The sequence below is a fragment of the Balaenoptera physalus genome (assembly GCF_965194825.1).
Source record: "Balaenoptera physalus genome assembly, chromosome: 7".
In the NCBI taxonomy this organism is placed as follows: Eukaryota; Metazoa; Chordata; class Mammalia; order Artiodactyla; family Balaenopteridae; genus Balaenoptera; species Balaenoptera physalus.
Window position 1 is genome coordinate 109823307 of NC_138886.1, and position 26888 is coordinate 109850194.

The 26888-nt window shown below is 37.7% G+C and overlaps 1 long non-coding RNA gene across 1 annotated transcript; it reads right to left on the reverse strand.

Moving 5' to 3' along the window:
• Positions 1-486: 486 nt before the first annotated feature.
• On the reverse strand, positions 487-23573 carry LOC309664113. Its single transcript, XR_014265626.1, has 3 exons — positions 23338-23573; positions 7681-23016; positions 487-7395 (listed from the first exon to the last, which is right to left on the reverse strand). It is a non-coding gene; the product is annotated as an uncharacterized lncRNA (long non-coding RNA).
• Positions 23574-26888: the final 3315 nt, after the last annotated feature.

Sequence of the window (26888 nt, forward strand, 5' to 3'; positions counted from 1 at the left end):
CAGAATGGCCATCATCAAAAAATCTACAAACAGTAAATTCTGGAGAGGGTGTGGAGAAAAGGGAACCCTCCTGCACTGTTGGTGGGAATGTAAATTGATACAGCCACTATGGAGAACAGTATGGAGTTTCCTTAAAAAACTACAAATAGAACTACCATACGACCCAGCAATCCCAGTACTGGGCATATACCCTGAGAAAACCATAATTCCAAAAGAGTCATGTACCAAAATGTTCATTGCAGCTCTATTTACAATAGCCAGGACATAGAAGCAACCTATATGTCCATCAACAGATGAATGGATAAAGAAGATGTGGCACATATATACAATGGAATATTACTCAGCTGTAAAAAGAAACGAAACTGAGTTATTTGTATTGAAGTGGATGGACCTAGATTCTGTCATACAGAGTGAAGTAAGTCAAAAAGAGAAAAACAAATATTGTATGCTAACACATATATATGGAATCTAAAAAAAAAATAAAAAGGTCGTGAAGAACCTAGGGGCAAGACAGGAATAAAGACACAGACTTACTGGAGAATGGACTTGAGGATACGGGGATGGGGAAGGGTAAGCTGGGACAAAGTGAGAGAGTGGCATGGACATATATACACTACCAAATGTAAAATAGATAGCTAGTGGGAAGCAGCCGCATAGCACAGGGAGATCAGCTCGGTGCTTTGTGACCACCTAGAGGGGTGGGATAGGGAGGGTGGGAGGGAGGGAGACACAAGAGGGAAGAGATATGGGAACATATGTATATGTATAACTGATTCACTTTGTTATAAAGCAGAAACTAACACACCATTGTAAAGCAATTATACTCCAATAAAGATGTTAACAACAACAAAAAAATTGGCAGTTGGGTTTTTTGTTCACTTTGTATATTTTGTCCAGAAATTGCCCCAGAACTGCAACCCAACTGTGCATGAATGCAGTTCTTTTCAGTTCCATATAGTTTCTTTGTATTTTGTTGCTCAAGGAGAAGTTTGTCCAGGTGCTTGCATTGCAGCACTGCAGCAAAGGGTCTCGGGTCCCAACCTGTCTCAGCTTTCATCACAGCTCAGCTTTTCCCTCAACCAAACCTGATGTCCTTCTCCTGTCCACAGGTGTTGATCCCAAGAACACTCCTTAGCAAATACAGCGCATGCTAATCCTGGGGAAACCAGTCTTAGAGTGGAAATGGAAAGAGGTCTAGGACTGAGCCTTAATTAGTCCAAATATTTAGTCCCCCTTAAGGCAAGAAGAACCATAAAGAAGATAGAGACAATAGAACCAAACGAATACAAGTAGAAGTAGGCAAGAGTGGTTGTCACAGATGCAAAGAAGTTAAAGTATCAATTAAAACGTGAACTGAAAAATAATATTTATCTGGCTTAGAGATTTTGTTTTTTTTATAACAGTTTGGAAAACTGTGGGCTGAGGAGGGAATGGGATGTGCAGAAAAAAAAAAGATGGTGAATGTAGGCAATTCCCCTGAGACATTTTTCTTTGAGTAGAAGGAGAAAAATAAGGCTGATGGTGGTTGGCAGAGGTCAGGAAGGTTGTTTCGGTTCTTAAGAGGAGAGAGATTTATGTTTGTTCACTTATTCATGGAAAGGAACCAGTTGAATAGAAGTTTAACTTTTAGAAGTGGTATAGAGAGGGCAATATAATAAGTTGTTATATTGGGGATGCTTGAAAGATAAAAATGAAACAAAGACGGTGAATACAATGATGGGGCTGACTTCAGAACTCAGTGGAGTGAGGAGTGGAGTAAGGAGTGGAGTGAGGAATGGAGTGAGGAGTGGAGTGACAGCAAGATAGGACTCTCTGAAGTCAGTTTGTTTGTTTTTTTAAATCAAACTTCAGTGTATGTAATAGTCATTAGGGGACTTGTTGAAAATGGAGAGTCTAGGATCATTCTCAGAGACTTGGATTCAGTAGTAATGCATTGGAGCCCAGGAATCTGTCCTTATAAAGCTCTCAAGTGATTCTGCACAAATAGTCATGGATCATGTGAGGAGAACACGGGCATTGGAGGTGCAACTCATGAGTGTCTTGATGGCTCTCTGTTGAAGTAGAAGGAGATAATGCATGTGTGTGAGGAAGAACTCAAAATATTATCAGCACCAGAGCCACCCTTGGGTGGACAATAGAGCTTTCTTAGGAAATTAGCTCCCTGAGGAAGTAGAAGGTAAAGCCCAGAGGCCTTGAGGACTGGAAATAGAATGGAATAAAGAGAGAAAGAAAAAGGTACATTGATATGCCAGAGCAATGACCAAGAAAGGGAGGAAGTGGGTGGGAAAAGACAGTGTGACTTTTCAAGTGGTAAGCACTTAGGGAAAATGTGGCCACTGAAAAATTAAGGAACAGTGATGGAAAGACTTTTAAGATCTGAGCTGTTAGTTGATTCTAATTTGTTTGTGTTGCTGCTGTTATGAAAATACCCTCTCACTCTCCAGACCTTCTTCAAAACCTGACTTATCTACAAGAGATATAATGGTGATTAAAGGAATGAGTAGCTGAAGTGAAGTGTGAGCTCCTCTCCCGGGTTCCTCCATGATGTCTGGGTGGTCAGACCATGATTTGAGTCGATGGTCAGTGGTCTACAGGACAAGAAAATGCAGTCAAGTAGCAGTTACTCCATGGAAACAACTCAGGTGTCATTGAGAGATAACCTTGCTTTTTCCACAATATTAGAAAGCTAATAAGTCGATTACATATTTCTTCATCCATTCAACAAACATGGACTATAGGTCAATGATGTCCTGTATGTAATAGATTTTAAAAGAGTGCAAAAGTAGCCACGGTCCTTTTCCTCATGCATTTTGCAGTATGGTAAGGAAGATAAAAGTAAATTTAATAATCCCACCAATATAATTGCAACTTTTTGAGGTCCTGGGGAGATAAGATGCATGCCACTGTAAGAGTCATTAATAAGGGAAAGTAATTTAATGTTGGAGGTGAGATAAATTTTCCAGAAAATTAACTGGATGTTGAAGGATGAGTAAGAGTTAATGGGCTTAATAATATCTTATCACAGTGTCATCAAGAGGATTAACTGAAACACTGTATGAGAAGCCTCAGGACATGGCATATTTCCTTGATTTTGAGATGGTATGAATAAAAAGACACATTTATTTAACAACAGCTTTGTGGCGGATAAAGAATCATGACTACTTAGATGTACACATTTAGTGTAAGGTGCTGCTTCACTTCTGAAATAGTAAAAGGTTAACCCCCTGGAGACTGAGGCACAGTATTCTTTATATTCCAAGCCTAGCATAGTGCCTGCCACCTAGGAGATACTCAACAAACGTTTGTAAAATAAATTACTGTCTGCCCCTCTTGTGCCTCTCTTTCATCCTTCTTTTCTCTCGGGAGTTACTATCATTTCTCTTGTCAGGTACACTGATATTTAAAGATGTATGCATTTCTCCTTCACAGAGTATTTTAGTTTTGAAAGATGCTATGAACAAGATAATGATCACACTTAAGAAATGAATGCTTAATAATGGAATTTTAGGCAGTTCTACCCAAGTGTTTTGAGGTGAGGGCCTTCCCAGAGATCTTTGAATCGGAACATGTAAAAAGAAACTTGTATTAAGGCACAATGACAGAATTTTGTTTGTTTGTTTCAATAATTTACTTAACACCATAATAGTTCATGTTTTGAACAAGTCTCTGTCCAATACAGGTGGACAGGGCCGTGCTCTGTTCCACACAGTCATGCAGGGATCTCTTTCCATCTTTTGTGGATCTGCCCTCTTCTGGGTTCTTGCAGTCCCCTCTATTCAGGAATAGGATGTAGAAAGATGGCATGATATTTATGGTGGAGATATTTAAGGACCAGGCTGGGCCCTTAAGAAGCCTCTGACTGCCAGTCAGCAAAAAATTGTGGCCCTAAGTCTTACAATTACAAAGAAATAAATTCTGCAACAACATGAGTGAGCTCAGAAGTAGATGTCTCACCAGTTGAGCCTTCAGATGAAAACACAGTCCAACTCACACTTGGATTGCAGCCAGGTGAGACCCTGAGCTGAAGATCCAGTTAAGCCAAGCCTGGATTCCTAAACCACAGAGACTGTGAGGTCATAAACGTGCGTGGGTTAAGCAGCCAAGTTTGTGGTAGTTTGTTATGTACAAATAGGAAATCAACACAGGAACATCATTTGTTCCTCTGCCTGAGCTGTGCAGCTACAACACGGATTGGTAATCCAAAGCCTTAAAACTTGACTGTTCAAGATGGATTTGGAAATGGACAACACACACATCAACCTAAGTGTCAATTTTGTTTCCTGGTCCTCTAGAAAGGGACCTCCCTGTATGTGCTATGCGAATCATCCTCCCACACTGATAATGTTTTCTTCTTGTCAGATTTACTAGGTAGGCACTCTGCTTTCTTATCTGTGCCATTACTGAAATAAATTTACAATCCTTATTGGATTGTAAACTTATAATTCATTCCAAACTTGACACAGATGCATCATGAAAAAAGAAGATAGTAAAATGAACAGAAATAAGCACAACAATTCTTATGCAAATTCCTAAGGAGCAGAACAGCATGGGGCCTTGTGGCTGCCAACCCCATACCCCCTCGGCTGCTGGGCTGAGGAGCGCTTGGCTCCAATCTCCTCTCCCTGGCCAGAATATCAGGTCCTTGGGGGATAAAGAAATGCTCAGAAGCAGCCCTGAGTAGAGCTTTGAACTGCTGGACTCTTCAGCCACCCGGAACAACTGACAGATGGAGCAGCTATGGAGCCAGGTGGTGAGGCTGAGCTGCAATCTAGCTGCCTGCCCATCAGCCCATCCTTCTGTTGCTCTGGGATGTCCCACAGGAACCCATGCGGCAGCAGGGAATTGAAACGATGGGAAACACCTTAGCAATAGTTTCTAAGCAGCCCACAAAGCACAGCCAGCATTTGGGAATATAACTGACTATCTCCCTTGCTTTGAAAAAAAAAAAAAAAAAAATCAGGTCCTTCCCATAATAGGGAGAGGGAACCTCCCTGGACTGTGGAGGAGAAGCTGGCCATATGTTGGCTTCATCCTATAGGCAGGATTATATAAACTCCCCACAGAGGCCCATCAAATCTCCATCCCATCCAAATAAAAGGAATTGAAACAGCTTTCATGCATCTCTCTGCTCAAAACACAAAGAATTTTGGTAGCTAGTCAACATCATCTAATCCACCTCTATCAATACAAATCCCAGCTTTAGTTTTTCTCACTCACCAAAATATAAATCCAATCTTTTTTTTCTATACATTATACCTCATTCTTTCATTTTCCCTCATCTTCAAGGTTGCAAAGAGTAGAAATTCCCAAACATACCTGCCATTTGAAAATATATATTTCTAGAATAGAAAGGCAAAATTTAAAGAGTGGAAACACATATTAAAAAGTTCAACTTGAGAAAAAAATACCTGCCAATGTACCAGTGCAGATAAACTGGGTATAAAAAACTAAAGATAGTTCCTGAGGGAAAAAAAATCACCGCCATCTGCAAATCAAATCAGCAAATATTCATTGAGCACCCACTATATTCAAGACATTAAGCTTGATGTTAAAGAAAATATAAATGTCTTAAAATTACCATTGCCTTCCCTAAATGTTTACCATTTGTTTTGGGAGATAAGGGAAAGAGATTAGAATGACACCATAGTATACATTGTAGAATGTCACCCTCATTTCACACTTATAATCATTTTCCATGTCTATAAAATGAAAAAAACACCTTTTCCAGGGGCTGATGCAGTACAGGTATAGCTCTGGGATACTGCAGGTTCAAGCAAATATCCCAAAAAAGCGAGTTGCCTGAATTTTTTGGTTTCCCAATGCACATAAAAGTTATGTTTACACTATAATGTAGTCATTAAGTATGCATTAGTATTATGTCTAAAATATATGTACATAGCTTAATTTAAAAATACTTTATTGCTAAAAACTGCTAACCATCGTCTGAGCCTTCAGCTAGGTGTAATCTTTTTCAATAGCGACATCAAAGGTCACTGATCACATATCACCATAGCAAATATAATAATAAAGGAAAAGTTTGACATATTCAGAGAGTTACCAAAATGCGAAACAGAGACATGAAGTGAACAAGTGTTGGAAAAATGACACTGACAGACTTGCTCAATTCAAGGTTGCCACAAACCTTCAAATTGTAAAAAAATGCAGTACCTGTGAAGCACAATAAAGCAAAGTCTAATAAAACAAGGTATGCCTGCACAGGAATATTTTTCTCCTTTAAGGCAGAGAAGGAGGGTATGAGGCAGCAACCCCTACTTAGGTAGGAGGCAGTAGTTATATAGATGGGCTTGTTACAAACTGCCTGAGTTCAGATCTCATTTTCATTACTAACAAGTTATATAACCTTGCAGAAACTGCTTTGGTTTCCTAATCTATCAAATGGAGATTCTGAGAGTACCTAACGCCAATGACTTTCGTGAGCAATAAATGAGTTATCTCCCCAAAACACTCATCAAACAAGTGCTAAATAAATACTGAATTTGAATCCCTCTGAACACCCTATATTTCCCTGCAAAAACAGTTGTCCAAGAATCCAACCTAGAACCCTCCAAGCAAGAAAGATTGAGAACATGCCCTGGGGCCTGGGTCTGAGCAGTAGTTCTAATAACAGCACAGGGTACTAGAAACTCCCAGCTGCTACAGATCAGTTGCTTCAGAACCAAAATTGATTCTGAGCAAGCCAAGTTTTATAGATCTAATTAGAAAGCATGGCTTTATAGCCCCAAAGAGTGTGGAAGATTCAGATGTGGGTGTGTCTGTTATGCTTTTACAGCAGACATAAAACTTAACTGAAAATCTTTCTTCAGCATCCAAAGTAGCTCTTTGCTCCTTATATCACGTAAACATTTAGTCTACTTTTAAAGAACTAGATTCTAAACATTTTACTTTTTTCGTATTTTGAACACTTCTAATTACGTGTCTCCATGTTCTGTCTTGGTTTGGTTTGGTTTTTGTTTGTTGGTTTTTTGGATTGTGAGCAAATGTCGTCCTTGACTTTCACAGATGCTCTCTAATGTGTTATGATTTCTACTAAGTCTAGTAGCAATTGTGGGTGAAAATCTTTAAGGATTAAGTAACACAGTCAGACCACTGATACTTAGATTGAATAAAAGAAGGCTTTGATACATTGTGCATATTATAAACTAAGCTAAATATCAAATGATTCGCAGAAGGGACGAGGAAAGAGGGCATGGGGTATAGACACAATGAGCATACTGCCTCAACTAAAAATGAAAATAATATTTCTAATTTGTTAATTTATCAATAAAAGACTCATAACCACATTAATATGTAAATCAACCTTAGTAATGTGTTCAGCATATTACTCTGCATTGAAAAGGAAATAATTACCTTAAAAAATACATTTTTTGGGCTTCCCTGGTGGCGCAGTGGTTGAGAATCTGCCTGCCAATGCAGGGCACACGGGTTCGAGCTCTGGTCTGGGAGGATCCCGCATGCCGCGGAGCAGCTGGGCCCGTGAGCCACAATTACTGAGCCTGCGCGTCTGGAGCCTGTGCTCTGCAACAGGAGAGGCCGCGATGAAGAGTGGCCCCCGCTTGCCGCAACTAGAGAAAGCCCTCGCACAGAAATGAAGACCCAACACAGCCATAAATAAATAAATAAATAAAATAATTTTTAAAAAAATACATTTTTTAAAGATACATATTAGTTAAGATAATCTTTGAAATCATGTTTGCTCGGATAAGACATGTAATTGTTACAAGAAAGGGGTTGCTGGTCTACGAAGTATAATGCCTATGATGACTGCTCTGTGCTAGGCTTTATACATGTGATTTCAATTAATTACCCCTATTTAGGAAGTAGATCATATTAGTTCCAGTTTTCAGATAATCTTACTGTGGCTTATAAAAGTAATTTCTCCAAAACCCACATCAAGCAAGAAGCAGCATGAAGATTCAAGCCCAAGTGCTGCTGATGATAAAGCCTGCCCATTCGCCCCTGTTGCCTGCTGCCTCCCGAGAACAAATGAAAATGAGAAGCATTCCTGGGAGCGGGCACATGCTCTGTGCTTCATGCTCCCTAATGAAACCCAACTGCCTATCTCAGCCTAAGACCTTATCCCCAGACAACTGGCTTTTCCTGTTACTGCCACCATTAAGACTTACCTCCATCATTACTTATGAGGCTAAAAAAAGTGGAGATTCTGGAAAATGTTCTAATTCATTATAAGCTCCTAAATAGAATTCATATAGCAAAAAAAAATTTGTACATGTATTAATATATATGAACGTGTAAGCTTGTAAGCATATAAAAACATAATTGTAGATAAAAGTCTACGATTAGTTATTTTTCCCTACGTCACGGAAAGGTAACTCTGAAAGACACTGCTACAAATACAGAAGTGAACATATTTATTACCTTAATCTCAGAGCAGTGAAACTCATAGGTAATTAAAAGTGAAAAACACAAAACTTTCTGGACTCCATATCAGACTTTCAATAACCAAAGTTTCTGTAATTTACTTTCTTCCACTCAACCCTATAGAAAATACTGCATTTTGTTTTGGTTTGGTTTTTATTTATTTGTTTTTTGGATTATGAGGAAATGCAGTTCTTGACTTTCTGGAGCAGAAGAAGATATAATTGTTGATAATGAAAGGTTTTTCACTATTATTTATATCCAAGAAAATCATAATGCCAAGAAAATGAACAAATTAGTGCTTTATTGAAAGAAAAAAAAATACTTAAATGGTTAAAAACTGAAAGATGGTGAAGCAAATTTAAGCAAATGTTATTGTCACTGAGAATGTTAGTAAGATGAAAAATAGTACTTGAAAAATATATATAATGGAAAGCAGGGAGCATAAAAAATAGGGTGATGATTAAAATCAGTGTTGCACTCTTGTCTACAATAGTTAAACAGTCAATAATTCTCTAAATCAATGAAATGAGCCCCCTTTTCAGTGTTTGAAAAAATTTTGATAGAGTCCAAATTTAGTCTTGTTTTTGAAAACTCCCTAGACTCTTCCACAAATATAAATCTAACAGCAAAGGAGAGTAAGCACCTATCCCTGGGTGGGAAAAAAAAAAAAAAAGGAAAACAGTTAACCAGAAGTGTAAAGTGTTCTGAAGCCTCATGGTTTATCTTAAAATTTGTGCAAAATTTTCTTTTTATTCTATCATATATCTGTGTTTGTTGTAAAGTTTTTAAAAAGTCATACTTCCCAGCTAACTTCTCTTATCCCATAAACACGTTCACACTCAAGCATACATGTCCAAATATAATCAATAGTCAGGAGGGAAACAACCTGTTTACCATGTTGTCTTAGATGCTCCCTGACCTTCTACTATAAAGTCACAGGGGTGAGCCTGAGATCTTAGCTAATGTTGGGGCTCAGATCAAATTCTTCCCCTTCCAATATGCACCCACTGGCTTAATGGAACTAATGTCCTTAGCACAGGATGATAGGTGGTGTCTAGTCTGAAGTTTTGGAAATGTTACTCAATTCCCACCCCACTCCAGCTTGAGAGAATGAAAATTTCAATACGCACCCAACACCTGGGCAGTACACTACAACATCTTTGCTAACTCCAACAAATACTTGACCACACCTAACTCTATGTCCAGTTTTGGCATGATTTCTGGGAGTATAAGAGCAGCACCATGTATTTGGGGTTAGTCTTTAACAAGATTGCTATGGGAGGGGTTACCTTCTGCTTAAATTCGATTCTCTTTCTTCAGACAACATAGCACTAATTCAATATAGTTTCATAGTCAGGACAATGTGAGTAAGATAGGGGTCCTTCTTAGATCTTTCCATTTGTCCTTAACCTTTTAAAGAATATGACATACTGTGAGACAGGAAGCAATAGGGAGAGAAAGAAAGGGAAGACCTGATGTCATTAACGATCACACACAGAGAGACATTAACCCACTATTTTCTTTGTCAAAGAGGAAAAAACAGGGACTTCCTTGGTGGCGCAGTGGTTGAGAATCTGCCTGCTAATGCAGGGGACACGGGTTCGAGCCCTGGTCTGGGTAGATCCCACATGCCACAGAGCAACTAGGCCCGTGTGCCACAACTACTGAGCCTGCGCGTCTGACTGGAGCCTGTGCTCCACAACAAGAGAGGCCACAATAGTGAGGGGCCTGCGCACCGCGATGAAGAGTGGCCCCCGCTTGCTGCAACTAGAGAAAGCCGTTGCACAGAAACGAAGACCCAACACAGCCAAAAATAAATAAATAAATAAATTTAAAAAAAAAGAGAGAGAAGAAAACAGAGAGACGGAGAAAGACAGGGACACGGACACAGAGAGAAAGGCCTCTGTATCCTACTAAGATCATACTTAATGGAGAAAGACTGGATGCTTTTCTCTAAGATCAGGAACAAGCCAAGGATGTTTGCTCTTGCCACCTCTATTCTAAATTGTACTATAGATTTTGGCTAGGGAAATGAGGAAAGAAAAGGCATCCATATTTCAATGGCAGAAATAAAATTATTTCTATTTGCAGATAACATGATCTTACATACAAAAAATTCCTAACTAATCAATTTTAAAAACTATTAGAATTAATAAATTCAGCAAACTTGCAAAATACAATTTTGATATACAAAATCAATTGTTTCTATATACTAGCAATCTGAAAATGAGATTTAGAAAGGAATTCCATTTATAATAGCATCAATAAGAATAATATAGTTAGGAATAAAATTAACAAAAGGAGTGTAAGATTTATACATTGAAAAGTACAAAGCATTGTTGAAAGAAACTTTAAAATATCTAAATAAAAAGAATGACATCCATGTTCATGGGTTAGAATAGTAAATACTGTTAGGATGGCATTAATCTTCAAATTGATCTACAGATTCAACTCAATTTCTATCAAAATCCCAACTGGCTTCTTTGAAGAAACTGGTAATTCAGAATTCATAGAGTTATGCAACTATTGCCCATTATTTAATTTTAATTATACTAATATGCACCCAAAGAGAAATATAAGAATTTTAATAACAGTCCTATTCATAATAGCCTCAAAATGGAGACAACCCAAAAATATATTGAGTAAAATGTATAAATAAATTTTGGAATACTTATTTAATGGAATGTAAACGAATGAACCACTACTAAATGCAGCAACCTGGATAAATCTCACAAACATAATGTTGAACAAAGAAGCCCATTACCAAAGAGAACATAGTTCCAAATCAGACAAACCTAACAGTAATAGAAAACAGGATAGTGGTTATCCTTAAAAGGAGCTGTGACTAAGAGGAGATGCAAGGAGAGCATCTCAGGTGCTGGGATGGTCTATTTATTTCTCAAGGTATGTGTTTACTTTGTGAAAATTAATTAAGCTGTATACTTATGACTGCTGTACTTTAATGTGTGTATGTTACACTTCAATAAAAAGTTTGACATAAAAATTTATGTAATCATTACACAAGTGTGTTATGTATCACACATACTTTAGAAAGGTATTCAAGATTTTGTCAATTTATTTCTAAAGACAGAAATTATTTAGGTCACATTCTCTGAATATAAAATAGAATAGAATAGAATAGATCTGAATTAATAATAATAAAAGTTTTCTAAAATTTAAATCCACCTAAAAATTGAAATTCACTACTGTAACTTTTAGATGAAAGTGAAAATTAAATCAGCTTTTACAGAAACTATAGAGAATGACATAAAACACTGACATAGCAAAACCCATGGAGATGTGGCCAAAATTGTCTGTATAGTAAAATCATGATTTTGACTTATTTCATAATTGTAAAAGAAAAAAATAAAATTAAAAACTAAGATTTAACTCAAGGATTTATTTTAAAAAAAAAACAGTAAAGAAAGCTTAATGCAAGTAGGAGGTAAGCAATACTGAAGATAAAAGTAGAAATTACTGAATTTGGAAATGGAAGAAATAATTAGCCCCCAATTTTTTAAACTAAAAACAATTTAAAAAACAAAAAGAGAAAAAGAAAGAGAATGGGATCATGTGTCCCCTAGACACCCTTCTTCTCTCTCTGCCCCTTCCCAGTGAGAAAGGTGACATCAACCAGTGATCTGAATAATGGTTGGGCCATGTCTGTAAAATGGTCCCCAAATGCATTAGGCATCATATCTCTTGGTTTATAACTGCTTACGTATAAATCTATACACTGTTATCTCAGAAATCTGAGATCTGTTATCTGAGATCTGTTATCTCAGAAATCTACTACCCACATGATACTAGATCTCTAACAAATTAAACAGAAGAAGCAGTTCTGTCCTGAATCCTATTTACCACAGTTATATAATTCAAGTCTAAATATTTGAACTAAATGCCTCTAATAGCAACTAAGTCAGCTAAATACGGTGGTGCTGTTGAACAGTGATCTTAGACCAGAGTCAAAAAACTTGGGATAGAGGTCTTTTCCACTGTTTACTTCTGATCATGGACAAATCACTGTAATATCATTCTAGTTCCACTTCAGGGACCTTGAGGTCCACCTTCCATGGAAAGATGGGATGGTTTTCCATTTGGGAATAACAACTTTAGCTATCATAGTAGAACAGCATATTATCTCTTTGTCAAGCATTCATAATTCATCAATTTTCCCAGCCCAGATCCATGGAATATCACAAATGCAGGACAGAGAGTATTACCATATTTTGTCCACTGTTTACCTTTTGCAAAACCCAGCTTGGATTAACAATCTCCAAATAAGACAGCCTAAAGGATGTGCTGTCTATATACCACTCTAGGCATTTTAAGTACATAAGAGTTATAACAAGTTAGAGCATAAAATATGACATACTTAGATCATACTAACTTAGCTTATTGACTAATAATCATTTTCACCATATTATTTGCAACTAATTTGGGGATCTTGTCATATGCCTTAGGTTTGAACAGGAAATAGACCTATGGAAATAACTTTACACTCATTTAGAGGTATCATTGGGACATTTTCATCATGCTACTTGATGTCTCCTGAATGAAGTTTCACATGATAAATTCCTTTTGGAACTAGTAAAACTTTGTCTCCTTTGAGGTATAGATATCTAACATGTGTGTCTTCCTACTGCATGTTAAGAATTACGTAAAAAAATTTCTTCCATGGATCCTCAACAGTGGACTCCATATAATGTAGTTATCTAATATAATGATGAGCACTTAGTGGGAATTATCCAAGTATTCTTTGTCTACATTGCTACCTTCACATTTCAGAAAAACTTTACAAGGCTTTTCTGAGATGAGGAAACTGAGGTTCAAAGAAGTTCAAGAACCTGGCCAGGTTGTATAGCATAAATGGCGGCGCTGGGACTTGACTGGGCCTATTTGTCCGTTAAGTCCCTGCTGTTGACCACTGCTTTAGAACCATATCCCTAGAGTGAAATCATTATGTTCCATATGGTATTTCTTATAATGACCTTAACGGCCAATGATAAAAATGTGTCAACAATGGAAGAAGTTATCTGCAAGCTAGAAGCCTAAAGCATTACTTGTAACACAACTTTAATTTTTTATATTGAATTCTTCGTTTGTACTTTTCACTAGTAAATTACTAGGAATAAAAAAGATGCATGTTCTTTTTCAAAGCTACAAATGCTTCCTTAGTAAATAAAACAAGTCACATTTTCAAAATTCTGTATTTTCTCTTTTATGTAGATCACAGCTCTCACACAGACTATTCAAGGGTTTTCTCACTAATGGAAATTAAAGTACACTTGTGGATTCTAGAAGTTTCTCCTTAAAGAGACTGTCACCTTTTGTTTAATTTTGCAGTTCTGTGGAAATAACTTAGTTTTTTTCCCTACTTGCAAAGGGAACTTTTCCACCCAAAACCTGTTGGAAATATTAAATAGGTTATATTTCCATCAAAGAAAAGCTTATTACTTATTCACATAGTATTTTCCAATTGTGTCAAATTGAAAAGTGGCATTAAGTGAGTGACCACAAGACACCTTAAAGGCTAAGGAAGGATTAAACTAAAGGCTAAAGCCTGAGACAGGTTTATGTAGACTGTAGTGTCCTTTCCTGGAGCTTAATGTCATTTTGCCTATCTATAGAGGATATCAGAGGGCCACATTTCTTTGACGAAATAAGACCAGTCAACTTAGTTGAGTTCGTATTTAAGGTAAGGTGAATTAAAGAAGACAGTTTCTGAAACAGATGTCAGATGTGTTTTTCAACCTACAGTCAGAGAATTTTCCGCAGTTGAAAGACAGAAAGTCTTTGGGTGGTTCTTCCTTGAGGAATGTCAAAACCAGGAAGTCTTCACAGAGGGTGTAAGTATACAAATCTACACATTGATTAGCCCAAACTGAGGCTACTTATTCTTAGTAAAATGTTTGCACATATAAAATGAAAGGACAATTTTATTTTAAAAGAAATACAGTTCTATACAGATCTAATGAAAAATAAACAAGTAAGGAAGTTATCTTATAGAAACACCATAAACAGCAAAAAAAAAAAAAAGAAAAAGTGACACAGCTTATTTCCCTTTTTGATTTTGGTAGCCAGGGCCTTTGAGCCGAAGTCAATGCCCAATCAAACATTAATACCCTGAACAACGTACCTATTTTCTGCTTTTAAATCAGAGACCTGCTATGTACCAGCTATACGAGTTTTGACAATTTATATAGCTGTTCTAACCATCCATTTCTTTATCTATAAAACAGGGATTACAATAACTCCTACCTATGTTATGAAGATTCAATAAGAAAAGCCATGTAAAATATTTATTTCCCCACACCTGGTACATTGTACTCAATATTTTTAATATATTTTATTTTAATAATCTCATTTTACAGTTGTCTTTTACTATAAGCTACTTCTACTTTTTTAAATACTGCATTTAAAGTACTTATTGAACGTTACCACTAGTGTCTAGTGTAAACACTAGACACTAGACACTGTTCAAACTCCTTTGATGTCTTAATCACTTCACTATACTGAAATTCCATCAATAATAATCTAATTAGTCATGAAGAATAACTTTGTTGGCTGTGAAATTTGGCTCAAATTTCACAGCCCCAAAAAAAAGGACCCAAAAAGTAAAATCATCTAAGCCATGTAATTCTCAACATCTGATAGATAGAAGTCATAAAATTTACCATTTCTCAAGTTTGTGGTAAACAACAAAAGGCATTCTATACATAAAAGTACTTTGGGAGTATTATTATTTTCTTGTTTCATATGGATGATAGCATTAAATATTATTAGAGCAAAATTAATATTTCTATATAAGTAAAGAAATCTAAGTAAACAAAAGATAGGAATTGAATGAATTTGGCCAAATAAGAAGATAAAAAGCTAGGACAGGACATTCTTCAATCACTGGAGAGACCAAAACCACTCAAAAGCATGACTGCAGTAGAATCACTATATTTGGTCCACCTTCCAAAAACCTGAGGCCAAGACATCAACGTTGGTGGATTGAGAATTCCATGTTTGGTGAGGGTATGGGATGGGACTACCTCACTCTTGGTTGTATATGTCACGGTCCACAGATGTAATATCTTGAGGTCAAATCACTTTTACAACAAGTATAACCCCATGGAATTCACATTCATTATTTTTTAGAAGATGATACAAATTCTTTAGCATTCTATACTTTCTTAATTTAAACAACTTGATGACTTTGTCAGATGCATTAGGCACTGGTTAATGGCAATGCATAAGATCTCATTCCAGCAAGTAGCCAGATGGTAAAAAGAATAATCCAATTTAATCAACACAGCACTGTAAATTAGCAAATTTAATCATTAGCACAGCACTAATGATTTTATTGATTAAACTCTTATAACAATAGCTTACTATGTGCCAGGTACCACTTCTAAGTGCTCCCTATATATTTGCTATTAACTTTGACAATCATAATCCGTGAGTAGTTACCATTATTATCTCTCATCTTATGGATCAGGAAACCAAGGCACAGAGAGGTTAAACGACTTTTCCAAATCACACTCCTGTAAGGAGCAGAGTTGGAATTTGAAGCCAGGCAAACTGGATCCAATCCACACTCTCCACCACTACTCTCTACTGCCTCATGTGTATTAGTGTGTGAGATGCGAAGTGAAAAGCACAACAAAAGTGAAAATTGAACGAAGTTGCTTAATCAGTCTTCCCTAGTTTTAAATCTGGTTGCTATGTCCTTTTCTCTTTGTTTATCCATGTAACTAATTCCTTTTTCGGTTTAAATTGATGCTTTACCCTCAGGTAGAAATAATCATTCTTTCCTCTGTGTACCCACATAACTTGTACATTCCTATTACTACAGCACTTTTTAGAGTGGATCTTAATATTAGTTTGCCTCTTTCTCTCCCTACTTAACATAAGCTTCCTTAATGGTAGAAACTATAACTTTGTGCTCCCAATGTGTAGCATGGAGGAAGGGAGGAAGGCAAGGGAAAGGATGGGAGGAGGAAAGGAGGGAGAGAGGAAGAAGAGAGAGGAGTAAGAAAAGGATGGACCTGATACTTCTTTATTTCTTTTCTGCATATTAAACAGGGTAGTGTTTTAATATGCATAATATTCAGGACCCCTCTCCATTTAGATAACTTGGATGGTGAAGGGTCTGATATAGTCCTGTAAATTTGTCACCAATGCGTGAAAATATTTCTAAAGTAAAAAAAAAAAAAATGTGATCTGGAAGAAAGAGGAAAAAGAGAATAAGATAAGGGAGGAAACAAAGGAGTCTTGAGGATACTTCAAAACTGCTTAGACACAGGAAAGAAAGCCAGTTCCCTCTCTCCTCCACTCTTGTCCAAAGGAGATACTTAGCTGATTAAAACAGGAACTGGTTCACTTCCAAAAGACTGCATCACCATCTATTTATTAAATTTATCCTGTGTACAGATTGAGGCAAGCAAACATTTCACTTGTTCAAATACCTCATGCCTTGGAGACAGGCTTCAGTTGCAAATAATTTCACCCTTTAGCTGACTACATTTATGATCCCTCTGCCTTTCACCTGTCTTGCTCTTTTCTTCCCGTTTGCAACTTTCACTGATGTGATCAACAAGATCATACAATACAGCCTTAAATTTTCATTTTCTTTGGACTCAGAACCATCCACTGTTCCCCAAACAAAAATTCTGGTTACCTCAACTTCTAAAGTTCTTAACCAGTGGTGCTGGAAAATTCTTTAATTTCTTCTTCAACTGCACCATCCTGTAGCTGCCCCACCCAGGATGGTATATGTGCATTTTTTAACTTGTTCCTGTTTTCCCTTGTAGATGTATATGTAAATATAGTATATTTATATTTTCTACTTTGAGAGTTTCTTTAACGGGGCCAAAGGTTTGTTTAACTTTCTTATAAATGTCATGAGTGCCTGAGATGGATTGGTTTGGAGGCACCCAAAACCATTACTGGGCTGACCCAGGAGACCCCAGTTCCCAGCAAAGAGCCTATGTCATGGACCTGGCAATACATAGCCTCAATGTATTTGTAAATAATGAAATGATGCAAGTTATTTAGGAATGCAGTATATTTCATCCATTAATCTAATAGCTTTTTTTAAAACCAATCCCTGCTTTGGTCTCCCTGGAATAGAAAAGCCATCTGTACCAACCCCGAACAATTTATTAAATACTTAAAAAAAAAATGTGGAGGGGGAGGGGCATGTTCTCATTGGTGATTTCCCTTGTTTCCATTCTTCTGGTCCATTTTTACTGCATTTTTTCCTTGTATGATTTTCTATTTTTCCAGGTTTAGATGCCTCATGAGCTGGACTTTGTAATAAAGTCCAATGTTTTCCTCCTTTCCATACTTTATATTAAAGTGATGGGCTTAAAAACATGGGTTTTAGACTTAGGAAGCCTGAGTTCAATGGCTAGATGTGCCACTGAGTTGCTTGGTGAACTCAATCAAGTAACTTCACCTCTCTAAGCCTCAGTTTTCTCATTTGCAAAATGGGAATAATCCCTACTTTTCGAAGTTGTGTGAATATGTTCAAAATCTCTGATGTTGGGCAACACTCTCTCACTGAAAGCTGCTAAAAAGGGGCACATGTTCCTCGGGGAATTTTTGAAACAATCTTTTTTCTCCCTGATAACTGCTTTAACATCTCTGAAGTTCACTGGAGAAGAGAGAGAAAGGATGTGGGGTGCTGAATATCAGAGCAGTTTGCTGATCTGATAGGAGCCCAGTTTGCAATAATTTATCCCTCTGGACTGTCCAGGGTAGTCCTTTCCTGCAGCAGGTCAACTGGGCTGAGCTGGGGGAGTCTTGGTCAAAGTGCATGTCTTGGGGGTCAGAGGCAAGCTGGTGAACTGAGGGGCAAGGTGGACTTTTTCAGTGAGGCTTTGTCAATTTCAGGTTGTTATGGAACACTCACTCAAGCTGGCTTAGGGCAGTATGCTGGGCCAAACACTTCAGGGAAGCAGGGGGGGAAATCCAAAAAAAATTTTTTTTTGCCTTAATATCAAGCTAGCCTTAAATGCATCACAGTCTTAGCTTTTTAAATTTATTTTCAGCATCTTTAGGGCCCTAGAATTTTTATTAAAATAAAAGTTCCACCCTCTCCGACATCTGTTCTATATGTTTCTTACAACACCAGAAAGTTTCTTTTAGTCAGAATGTACTGAAAACAACACAGATAGTTGAAGGTGATCCCCACCTGGTCTTGCACGCACTGGGCCTTGATGTCTGACACTGGATGCCTATGGAGGACTGAGTCAGTGCCTCCACTTTACTGCATCTGCTTAGAATTGTGGCTATTTTCACTTAATCCTTGGCTGGATAGAAAGTACCTTGAAAGCAAAGTTCATTTCTAATTTATTTCACCAGCATTCACAGTCTCTTCACAATACCATGCATAGAGCAGATACAGCGAGTGTCCGTGAATGAATTTTAGTGGCTCAGAACCCAAAGTGAGATGTCAGCCCAACCAGACTTACTTGCCCATTACTTAAAGTCATGTTGGCAATTTCTGTTTTCTTAGGGGAAATTGCAAAACTATGCGGTTGCATTCATTTCCTCCACCTAATTCCCTTGCTTCTGCTAAGAGGGAAGAAAATCCCATTTAACCTCTTCAGTAAGCGTTCTAGTGCCCAGTGTAATGAATGATGTTAATTATGAGCTTTGGGGTCAGTCGGCAGATTACAAAGGGAGCGCTGTGTGAATTTACACTATTGACATAATCATCTAAAACTTGGCTTTCTCATCTTGAAAATGAGGATAACAGTAATGCCTTCAACACAAATTTATAGGAAGTATTAAACATGTAACACACACACACATTAGGAGCTCAGTAAATATGAGTTTGCTTTTCTCTGATTTCTTTAGCTCCATCAAGTATGGGAAGAAATGTTCGAATTCTCTAGCAATCAGACAAATTCAAAATAAAAGAATCCTTTAGGTCCATCATATAATACTAAATGTTGGCAAGGAGTGTTTAGACAGGAATCTTCTAGGCTGCAAAGGAGAGAATAAACTGGAGCAGCCATTTGGGAAAGCACTCTGTCAATCCTTGTGAAATTAAGTATATGTACACTGTATATACACACAACCAGACATCTCAGCCTTGGGAATATACCCCAGAGAACTTCTCATATAAATCCACAAAGAAATTAAAATGAGAAGAATTATTGCAGAGTTGTTGATTATACTGGGGAGTTGAAGATAATCCAGGTGCCCATAATGAAATAAAATGTGGTAGATGCATTTAACATTCCATGCGACTGTTAAATGATACAAACTAGATGTATACACAGTGAATGTAGTTTATTGCAAGAAAAAGAAACTGATAGGTATCCCTTATGTAAACTGGAGACACATGAAAAACAACATTAAATATTTTATGAGTGCATATAAATTCAAGGCCATATATCAAAGTCCTTGGAGCATGTGCCCATGGGGAGGAAATGAGAGAATGGATTTAATGGCAAAGGGGAGAAATATCTAAAGGTGCCTTATACAGACCAGTGATAATGACAGTATGCCATAAACTGAAGGAAATGATTAATTCAACCCTCTGCACCTGAAGTCCAAAAAAATTTAAAAATGGAAAGAATAAAAATTTTAAAGATGTGTTTGTGTGTGTGTGCACATGTGCACACATGTGTGCTGAAAGATGCATGGAAATATACACAACAATCTCAATTAGGGTTATCTTAAGAGAAGATTGGGGATTAACCAGGAGAGGGGGAAGGGGGAGTTTTTAGTCTATACTTTCTGCATTATTTGAATCTTTGCCTTGTGTATGTACAACATCTTTTTGAATAAGACTTCCAATTTCATCTCTAATCACTTATTTTTCGCATTGGTATCAGAATCTTTCTAAAATCCTCAGGTGATCCTGTTAAGTTTCCACTTAGGAGCCTTCCAGTAGCTCCCATTTGTTTATGAACAACTTTCAAACTCCTAATCCCGAATGGAAGGCCCTTTACAATCTGGTAGATATTCTCTAAACTTGAGTTGATCTAAGCCCATAAGCCCTTTACTTCTGAAAAATTAGACTACTCAACTGTTTCCACACTGCCAGGTATCATTACATTCTACATGTTGGCTCATGCTGTGTTCTTTCCTCGGAATGTTATCCCCTAATTTACTGTCAGTTGAATCCCTACCTATCCATCAAGGCCCACATCACAGTTTCTCTTTCCTGGATTTCTCTCTGGCTCCCTGCTTTCCTGACCACACACTATTACCTCCTTCATTTATTTTCCTGTCACATTTTATACAAACTTCAACTCAAGTCCAGTCAACTCAGTGACCTTGAGCTATTTGTTGCCATGTCTGTCTCCCTGGCTAGAATTGAGGTTGTTTTTCCTCTAAATGTTGAAATGTCAGGAACCTGCATAATGTCTGGTGCATACACAGTGTGTACCATAACTGTTGAACTAAACTAGAAATTGTCTTCTCAGACTATGCCTTTAAATGAACTGTTAGATCATCAGTCTGAGCCAAGAATAGAGAAAAAGCAAGGGTTCTTTCCTAAATTTAAACGGCAAAAGACTCTGATGAAACTGTCAGTTCAGGAAAAGAAAGTGTAGACCCATTTCTCCCTGTTCCTCTCCTCTAAGTTCAACTAAAAACATCCTGAAAATAATCTGATAGACAATCATAAAAAACAAAACAAACAGAAAACCTCTGAAAGGTGGCCATGAGGGCAGACTGACTGAGGACCTTAGGACTTAAGAAAGGGCATGGTAGTGAGTTCCTTGGGTTTTCTTTTTATCTGCCATGTATCTCAGACAGTGAATCTGAGAAACCCTAGATACCTCACCCTCAGATCCTAATAAAGGCAGAGCCCTAGGTCCGTTCTTTCTTAAAACTAAAGTGTTATCAGTATTACAGCCCACAAAGCAGACCAGGATGTGTGTTCTAAATTAAACAGGGTAACTTTCTGCTAAAATAAAAGACATAAATATCAAGAACCAGGAAAATCACAACCTGGAGGAGAAAAGACAATAACAGACACGAACACTGAGATGGCTGAGATGCTGAAATTGACTGGCAGGGATTTTAAAGGATCCATTGTAAAAATACTTCAACAAAAAATTACAGATTCTCATGCAACCAGTAAATGAGGAGAAAATCTCAAGAAAAAAAAAAAAGTTATAAAAGGGAACCAAAATGGAAGCTGCAGACCTGAAAAATACTGTAATAGTTTTTCTTAAAAACTTCACTGGATGGACCCAAAAGTAAGATAGAAATGTTAAGGAAGAATCACTGAACTTGAGCTCAAATCAATAGAATTTACCTGACTGGAACAGAAGAAAGAAGGTAGACCGCCAAAAAAGCAACAAACAAACAAACCAAAACAATACAAAAACAGAGGCTCCGAAACCTGAGGGGCAGTAACAAGAGATTTAACACTTATGTCATCAGAGTTCCAGAGTGACAGGGGGAAAATGTGAAGCTGAAAAAATATTCACAGAAATAATAGCTGAAAATTTCCCAAATTTGTAAAAACCCTAAACCTACAAATTCAAGAAACTGAGCAATCTCCAAACAGTATTCACTCAAAGAAATCCATGTCAAGATACATTATAATCAAACTTCTAAAAACTGAAAACAAAGAAAAAAATCTTGAAAACAGCTAGAAATTAAGGACACATATAGGGGAACCCTGATTTGAATGGCAGTAGGTTTCTCATCTGAAACCATGGAGCCAAAAGGAAGCAGGACAACATTTTTAAAACACTGACAGAAAGAACTGCTACCTTTAAGTTCTATATCCAGCAAAAATATTTTTCAGTAATGAAGGGGAAATAAAGACATTCTCAAAGGAGATAAAGCTAAGAGAATTTGTCATTAGCAAACAAAGAAGAATGATTATAGGCAGTTCTCCAAACAGAAAGGAAGTATAACAGAGGAGACATGGAAATCTATAAAGGAAGAAAGACCAAAAGAATGGGTCAAAATAGGGCTCAGTAAAGTAGGCTACCCTTCTCCTCATTAGTTTTTAAAACTATATTTGATGGTTGAAGAAAAGTATATTATCACCCAATGTGGCACTCAGTGTATGAAGAGGAAATACCAAAAATGCTATATTTTTAAAGTAGAGAGGGTAAAGATACCTAAATGAAAATATGATTTCTACACTTCACTTGAAGTGGTAAAACTTCATTACCAGTAGACTGTGACATATACAGTTATATATGTATATTGTATATGTATATGTATAACATATAAGTTATATATGTATATTGTAATATCTAGAGCAATCACTAAGAAAATTATGCAAAGAGGTATATTCACAATCATGACAAATAAAGTAGATTCTAAAAATAAAAGTTCAAGAAACTCAAAGGAGGACAAGAAAAGATCAGAGAAATGGGAAACAGAGGAAACAAACAGAAAACAAAAAATAAAATGGCAGACTTAAGCCCTAGCATATCATAAATTTAACTGTAAATGGTTTAAATATACCAGAGATTGTCAGAGTGGATTATAAAAAACATGACTGAACTATATGCTGTGTAAAAGAAACTCACTTCAAATATGACATAGTAGGTTGGAAGTAAAAGGATGGGAAAAGATATATCATGCAAGCATTAAAGAAAAGCAGAAGAGGTTATGTTCATATCAGATAAAGTAGACCTCAGAGGGCTTCCCTGGTGGCGCAGTGGTTGAGAATCTGCCTGCCAATGCAGGGGACATGGGTTCGAGCCCTGGTCTGGGAAGATCCCACATGCCGCGGAGCAACTAGGCCCGTGAGCCACAACTACTGAGCCTGCGCGTCTGGAGCCTGTGCTCTGCAACAAGAGAGGCCGCGACAGTGAGGCCCGCGCACCGCAATGAAGAGTGGCCCCCGCTTGCCACAACTAGAGAAAGCCCTTGCACAGAAACGAAGACCCAACACAGCCATAAATAAATAAATACATACTTAAAAAAAAAAATTATAAAAAAAAAAAAGTAGACCTCAGAGCAAAGAAAATTACTAGAGACAAAGAGAGTCATTACACAATAATAAATGGGTCAATTCACTTAGCAATCCTCAATGTGTATACACCAAACAACAGAGCATCAAAATCCATGAGGCAAAAACGAATAGAAGTGAAAGAAAAAAACCGATGTAATTTCTCAACTGGTGAGTGAGGATCAAATCTTTTTTTTTTTTTTTTTTTTGGTTGCTTTGGGTCTTCATTGCTGCTTGTGGGCTTTCTCTAGTTGTGTCGAGCGGGGGCTACTCTGTTGTGGTGAGTGGGCTTCTCACTGTTGTGGCTTCTCTTATTGCGGAGCTTGGGCTCTAGGCACACGGGCTTCAGTAGTTGTGGCACGCGGGCTCAGTAGTTGTGGCGCACGGGCTTCATTGCTCCGTGGCATGTGGGATCTTCCCAGACCAGGGCTCGAACCTGTGTCCCCTGCATTGGCAGGTGTATTCTTAACCACTGCACCACCAAGGAAGTCCCAGGATCAAATCTTAAAAAGAGTAAAGAAAGCCTACAACAATCTCTCACAAGCTTCTCCTTGACAAGCAGTCTTCTGTATTAAGTGCAAAACTGTGCTTGTAAGGATCTGCTATATTCCTGCATCAGATTAAAAAAAAAGTAATTCCTCTAAATTGGGAGAGATCTTTTTTGTAATGATAGATATCTCTTATGCCAGATATTGGTATTTTGCAAAGAATTGCACTGTATTAATATTCCAATAAGTGGGTTATAAATATTGGTTGGTAACTCAAGAGCACTGCCACTTTAAGGAAAAGAAAAATCATGGCCAAAGGAGAAATGTTATACAAACACACTTCATTTCTAGCGAGCACTCAAGTATCTGGACACCTATTTCTTTCCGTCAGCCCATCCCCTGGTCTGATCTGGCTGCTCCCAAGAGCTAGCTGTCATGAATGATATTCCCTGGCCCAGCCTCTATTGTTCTTTGACAAGAGCTTTACTTGATTTATTGGTTGCAGTTTCTACCACTCATAATCAACACAAACTTCTACTTCTGGCTAAGATGTGATAACAGGGACCCAATTTACCCTGCCACCTGAAACAACATCACACACACATACACACTTGCACACAAACACAACATATATATATATACGTATATATGTATACGTATATATATATGAAACAAAACCTTTCAAAACACTGTACAAAAGGCAAAGAAGGGTAGGGACCTCTGGGAGACAGGGAACAGAGGAGATGAGCCCTACTGTTGCCCCGGCTTCCTGCCTCCAGAGTCTCCAGGCCACAGTGCAGGGAGGGGGAATCCAGGCAGAGACCTGCAGACTCCCTGAGTTGAGCAGATAAAACTAGGAGTCTGGGAGAATAAGGCAACCAGAGTTCCCGCGATATAACACCAATGAGAAGACTGTGTAGAGAGTACCAAAATTCTCTACCCAGAGAGAACCCCAGAGATCTCCAGAGCAACCTGCTGGATCCATCACTCCAATGCATGCATGTGAGGAAATTACCCAAGGCCAGGAGAAAGAACTATTTCAAGGATTAGAGGAAGCAGTACCCAGTAGCTATACAGGTCTGGGGATCGTTTCTGTTCTCACCAGACAGACTGGAAAATCTTATCATTAGTGGGGCATTGCATAGAGTATTCAGAATCATTTGGCCTCAGTAGTGGGGAATGGTGCTGTTCTGATCCCATCTTAAAAGCAAGACTCCAAAAGATTAAACTGTTTCCAAGTATCTTAACTGCACGCCAAAATAAAGGCAAAGAGTATTTAAAGCAATACAAAAATGTCCAGCACCCAACAAGGTAAAATTCGCAATGTGCACACCCAGTCAAAGATCACCAGACATGCAACGAAGTGGAAATGTATGACCCTTAGCGAGATGGCTAAGCATACCACCTCTTCCCACCTTACCACACAAGGCTTTCCCACTTAATCATGACAACTAGCAATTATTGCATTTCAAAGTAAATTATTAAATGGGTGTTTATGAGATATGACTTCAATGTTTGATTTGGTTTGGTTTGTTTTTTTATGATTTAACTTCTTCTCTTTAGGATAACAAGACAACAAGATCCCAATACTTTCTCAAGGTCAGTGGTTGCTGTCAACTCAACCTCTACTTCAGCATTTTAAAAATAAATGCAAACACACGTTGTCCCCTCAGTGGACTGAAGGTCAAAGTCTTGTTCTTGTCAAGTCCTAATCAGAAGATCTTAGCTCTGAGAAGTGAAAATTATGATATGCTTGAGAAGTTCTGAAACAGCAGCTTTTTGTATTTGAAGAACCCGTGTAGGTAAGCACAATTTGAATGAGACAAAACAGTTGAAATTTGCCTGTGATTATGCTTACCTTGCCCAGCTGTTGAGAATGGCCAAGTGGAAAGTCAATGCTGACCTTGCGTTGTGAAGATTGATAGTGTCAATAATCAGATTACCTCCTGCACAAATTGTTTTTGCTGAAACCAGTTCTCCAGCATATGCATAAAGGAAATCCTAGGTCTTACATTGGCCCGTGACTTGAAAGTCCTCTGTGACCACTTAATTTACCTCTTGATTATGATATAAGATGTCAGTTTTTCACTCACTCTCTGCATGACCTTGAGCAGGTCATAAAACATCTTTGGGCTTGTGTGAATAGATGCAAAGATGGAACTGAATCTATTTTCCATTAATCTCTCTCAGAGAGAATAAAATAAGATTGTGTGCCCAGAGCTTTCTTTTGCCAGAAAGGCCTTTGACAGATACATAATGCATTATTGTTTTTGGAACCGACCCCAGCCTGCTGCCTTATAATGGGCGTGCTCAATCAATACCCTTGGTTGATAGATTGGTTCAGTAAATGAAAGTGTCCATGTGAGACATCTACAATCAGAAATATCCCCAATAAAACAGATTCAGCAGAACATCCACTGAGTGTGCAGATATAAGTGCCTTTTCTCTTCTGAGTCAAATGAGAGACACTGAAAGGACAAAGTAAGGTACAAAATGTCTAAAATCCAAGTAGTCCCTACAAAAGATGTGAATCTAGTGACATACACCACCCAAAGAAATCAGTGACACTAACAGGTATTTATGGAGTATGCAAAATTCCATTTACTGGGAAGAATCTAGAACTTCATAAAAGATAGACTATACATGGAATACCTCTGTCAGCTGACTCTTCCAAACTCAGGAATTACTACCCACTTGGCACATGGTGGTTTGTTCTAGTAGCTGTTTTGCCCAGAAAAATATGATACAGAATCTTACTAAAGTCAGAGTCTGGGAAATTGTTCCAGCAAAACACAATCCTTTTCTCTCTGTATATGACTCTAATGAGCCGCAGCTCAATAAGCCCTGCATACTAAGGAAGCTAAAGTTCTGATCATTTTAAACTTAAAAGTTTGAGAGAGATTTTTAGAAAATCATTGCCTGGGTTGTATTGTTAACTCCACTTGAGTTAGGAAAAAACTCATTTTTGTCACACTATGGTATCATGCCTATCTTGCACTATTTTAGGAACACCTGTACCCTCAAATCCCTGTCCTCTACCAGAGCACACCCCACTACCATCCTGT